General features: G+C 52.4%; 1 non-coding gene across 1 annotated transcript in view; it reads left to right on the top strand.

Annotated features, from left to right (window-relative positions):
• Positions 1–3,963: 3,963 nt before the first annotated feature.
• LOC124592986 overlaps positions 3,964–5,000 on the top strand; it is a 1,910-nt gene continuing 873 nt past the window's right edge. Inside the window, exon 1 of the ribosomal RNA XR_006977737.1 lies at positions 3,964–5,000. This exon is cut by the window's right edge and continues 873 nt beyond it. This is a non-coding gene — a ribosomal RNA (small subunit ribosomal RNA).

The raw sequence follows: 5,000 nt of genomic DNA, 5'->3' as shown, positions 1-5,000 counted from the left end.
GACAATATGTAAGCACCAGCATGGAACAACACCCAGTGCATCCTCTCCGCCACATTAGACAATCCACACTGTCATAACCAGACTGGGAGGTCCACTCAGAAAACAGAATATCCCACCCACCCGACAACCACCATTGCTCAGCCAAGCCACCAACACCCACACATGTCCTACACAGGGGTGCACCCAACATCACAATACTGCCTCCTCTCACAGCACACAAACAATGGCAGGAATGAAAGACACAGGTCTGCCACAAGCATGGAATGAGAGCGCCGCCTGTCATGAGCCAAAGGTGCATCCTGACGTGGCAAATCAGATGATGCCGCAGGCATCCACTTACTATAATCACAATCAACAAACCGGCCGCCCCGCCCCGCCCCCCATTAAACCTTTCCTTACAACAATGTGTACCTTAACCTAACCTATATCGTACCGTAACCTAACCTATATCGTACCGTAACCTAACCTATGTCGTACCGTAACCTAACCTATGTCGTACCGTAACCTAACCTATGTCGTACCGTAACCTAACCTATGTCGTACCGTAACCTAACCTATGTCGTACCGTAACCTAACCTATGTCGTACCGTAACCTAACCTATGTCGTACCGTAACCTAACCTATGTCGTACCGTAACCTAACCTATGTCGTACCTTAACCTAACCTATGTCGTACCTTAACCTAACCTATGTCGTACCTTAACCTAACCTATGTCGTACCTTAACCTAACCTATGTCGTACCTTAACCTAACCTATGTCGTACCTTAACCTAACCTATGTCGTACCTTAACCTAACCTATGTCGTACCTTAACCTAACCTATGTCGTACCTTAACCTAACCTATGTCGTACCTTAACCTAACCTATGTCGTACCTTAACCTAACCTATGTCGTACCTTAACCTAACCTATGTCGTACCTTAACCTAACCTATGTCGTACCTTAACCTAACCTATGTCGTACCTTAACCTAACCTATGTCGTACCTTAACCTAACCTATGTCGTACCTTAACCTAACCTATGTCGTACCTTAACCTAACCTATGTCGTACCTTAACCTAACCTATGTCGTACCTTAACCTAACCTATGTCGTACCTTAACCTAACCTATGTCGTACCTTAACCTAACCTATGTCGTACCTTAACCTAACCTATGTCGTACCTTAACCTAACCTATGTCGTACCTTAACCTAACCTATGTCGTACCTTAACCTAACCTGTATTGCGCCTTAACCTAACCTGTATTGCGCCTTAACCTAACCTGTATTGCGCCTTAACCTAACCTGTATTGCGCCTTAACCTAACCTGTATTGCGCCTTAACGTAACCTGTATTGCGCCTTAACGTAACCTGTATTGCGCCTTAACGTAACCTGTATTGCGCCTTAACGTAACCTGTATTGCGCCTTAACGTAACCTGTATTGCGCCTTAACGTAACCTGTATTGCGCCTTAACGTAACCTGTATTGCGCCTTAACGTAACCTGTATTGCGCCTTAACGTAACCTGTATTGCGCCTTAACGTAACCTGTATTGCGCCTTAACGTAACCTGTATTGCGCCTTAACGTAACCTGTATTGCGCCTTAACGTAACCTGTATTGCGCCTTAACGTAACCTGTATTGCGCCTTAACGTAACCTGTATTGCGCCTTAACGTAACCTGTATTGCGCCTTAACGTAACCTGCATTGCGCCTTAACGTAACCTGCATTGCGCCTTAACGTAACCTGTATTGCGCCTTAACGTAACCTGTATTGCGCCTTAACGTAACCTGTATTGCGCCTTAACGTAACCTGTATTGCGCCTTAACGTAACCTGTATTGCGCCTTAACGTAACCGATATTGCGCCTTAACGTAACCTATATTGCGCCGTAACGTAACCTATATTGCGCCGTAACGTAACCCACATTGCCCCTTAACGTAACCCACATTGCCCCTTAACGTAACCCACATTGCCCCTTAACGTAACCCAACACACGTTGGGCCTTAACCCAACACACGTTGGGCCTTAACCCAACACACGTTGGGCCTTAACCCAACACACGTTGGGCCTTAACCCAACACACGTTGGGCCTTAACCCAACACACGTTGGGCCTTAACCCAACACACGTTGGGCCTTAACCCAACACACGTTGGGCCTTAACCCAACACACGTTGGGCCTTAACCCAACACACGTTGGGCCTTAACCCAACACACGTTGGGCCTTAACCCAACACACGTTGGGCCTTAACCCAACACACGTTGGGCCTTAACCTGCTCTGTAATTGTCATACGACGCGTTAAATTAGTGTAGTGTTGCCTAACTGCAACCCCCGCAATATAGTTTGCTACTCGCACTGCCCGGTCCCCAGTGTATCGCTTCATGTTAAACACCTTGCAGCTATACACTGTAATGTGGATGGCAGCAGGACGTACATGCTCAATGCCCTTTGCAGTTGTTCATTGGCATTTGCAGTTGTTCATTGGCATTCGCATGTGCGAAGCACTTAGCCTACGCTGTGGTACGGCCTGTGTCAACTGTCCGCTGATGTTGTACGTCCAAATCACACACTGTACTGCACATTGGTCCTCATGTACTGAATGATACATCGTGGTACATGTGACCGTACAACGACTGCGCCAACAACGGCGAACCATGCGGTCCAAATGTTGTGCACTCAGCTACGTGTCGTCTCCCTATAAGAGCTGGATTGCAGTGTGGTATGCCCTGGATGGCGATCAGCATGTGCCGTCTGTTGATGTAGTGGCGCGTGTTGTCAGACGTAGTCGTCTCTTCTCACACACCGTGATAGCATGGTGCACTGCGTTCCACATCTGCGACATGCGACAGAGGCCGGTTGACAGTCGTTCGCACAATGGACATCGCATACGTACGGGGGCCACCTTCCACGTGTTCGCGAAGCGTGCACATGTTGTTGCGTGTATGTGGGCAGACATAGTGTGTCGTGACACCTGACACAGGCATGCAACAATCGTTGAATTTGCAAATGGCGATGGACGCCTACGTTTGCTGGTGACGTTATGCAAATGAACAACTGGTAAACCGTTGTGGTGCGGTTGTTCTCGCTAGAGGTGAATCAGTGATGGCGACGATCGGTTGAGCTACCAACCGGTTGTTCCAGCGATACCCACCATGCCCACGAACGTGAATGGCATCTGGGTGTGAAGCGATACGCGGCGGTGGCTGGGTGGGACCGTCCCCGGCCGGTGAGGGGGGGCCTCCCGGCGTGCTGGCCGCGCGGTGCGTGGGCGCACGCGCTACAGCCGGCTGGTGGGGGCGGCCAGTGGCAGGCGCGCCGGCCGACGGAGGCGGCAGGCGGCGCAGCTGCGCGCCGGCGCACCCTGCACGCGGCGCCGTGCGGCCAAAGTAGGTCCTCGCGGGCCCGGTGCGAAGCGCGGTGGACATCTGCAGTGTGCTGGTCCGATTGAGGACTGTGTGCGCTGAGGATGCGCCGCCGCCCGGCGCTCGGCGCCGCGACGCCGTCTGCTGCTCGGTCGCCTCTGCGGTTCTCGCAGGTGGTTTGTATCGCAGCTGTGCGGACGTGTTGGCGCGTGCGCTGTGCTGGGAGAGTTCGCTTCGGCACCCAAGTGGGGCTTTTGTCCTTCTGTGGCGCTGGCGTTGGAGCTGCCGGTCACCGTAGGTGGCGCGTGTTGTCTCCCGCCGGCAATGCCACGACAGCACGCTCCCGGGCCTCTGTCGGCAGCGGCAAGCTCAGTTGGGAGCACGGGTGGTCGCACCTAAAGCGTCTACTCGCCAAACTCCGGGCGATTGCGCCTCTCTCGAACCCGACCAAGTACTTAGGACGGCGCTGCGCGCCGCCGGGACCTGAGAGGGTTTCGAGGTGTATTGTGCAGGGGAGCTCAGCCTCCTCCTGTTTGCAGAATAATTGAGCGGACGCTTGCGTGTTCGCGCGGGCCCCCGGGACACACTCCCGGGCGGCCGGCTGCTCAGCTCTAGTTGACGCAGCTCCCTGGTTGATCCTGCCAGTAGTCATATGCTTGTCTCAAAGATTAAGCCATGCATGTCTCAGTACAAGCCGCATTAAGGTGAAACCGCGAATGGCTCATTAAATCAGTTATGGTTCCTTAGATCGTACCCACGTTACTTGGATAACTGTGGTAATTCTAGAGCTAATACATGCAAACAGAGTCCCGACCAGAGATGGAAGGGACGCTTTTATTAGATCAAAACCAATCGGTCGGCTCGTCCGGTCCGTTTGCCTTGGTGACTCTGAATAACTTTGGGCTGATCGCACGGTCCTCGTACCGGCGACGCATCTTTCAAATGTCTGCCTTATCAACTGTCGATGGTAGGTTCTGCGCCTACCATGGTTGTAACGGGTAACGGGGAATCAGGGTTCGATTCCGGAGAGGGAGCCTGAGAAACGGCTACCACATCCAAGGAAGGCAGCAGGCGCGCAAATTACCCACTCCCGGCACGGGGAGGTAGTGACGAAAAATAACGATACGGGACTCATCCGAGGCCCCGTAATCGGAATGAGTACACTTTAAATCCTTTAACGAGTATCTATTGGAGGGCAAGTCTGGTGCCAGCAGCCGCGGTAATTCCAGCTCCAATAGCGTATATTAAAGTTGTTGCGGTTAAAAAGCTCGTAGTTGGATTTGTGTCCCACGCTGTTGGTTCACCGCCCGTCGGTGTTTAACTGGCATGTATCGTGGGACGTCCTGCCGGTGGGGCGAGCCGAAGGCGTGCGACGCGCCTCGTGCGTGCTCGTGCGTCCCGAGGCGGACCCCGTTGCAATCCTACCAGGGTGCTCTTGAGTGAGTGTCTCGGTGGGCCGGCACGTTTACTTTGAACAAATTAGAGTGCTTAAAGCAGGCAAGCCCGCCTGAATACTGTGTGCATGGAATAATGGAATAGGACCTCGGTTCTATTTTGTTGGTTTTCGGAACCCGAGGTAATGATTAATAGGGACAGGCGGGGGCATTCGTATTGCGACGTTAGAGGTGAAATTCTTGGATCGTCGCAAGACGAACAGAAGCG

The sequence above is a fragment of the Schistocerca americana genome, unplaced genomic scaffold (genome assembly GCF_021461395.2).
Source record: "Schistocerca americana isolate TAMUIC-IGC-003095 unplaced genomic scaffold, iqSchAmer2.1 HiC_scaffold_97, whole genome shotgun sequence".
NCBI classification, from domain to species: Eukaryota; Metazoa; Arthropoda; class Insecta; order Orthoptera; family Acrididae; genus Schistocerca; species Schistocerca americana.
This window is presented reverse-complemented; position numbering and strand designations above follow the sequence as displayed.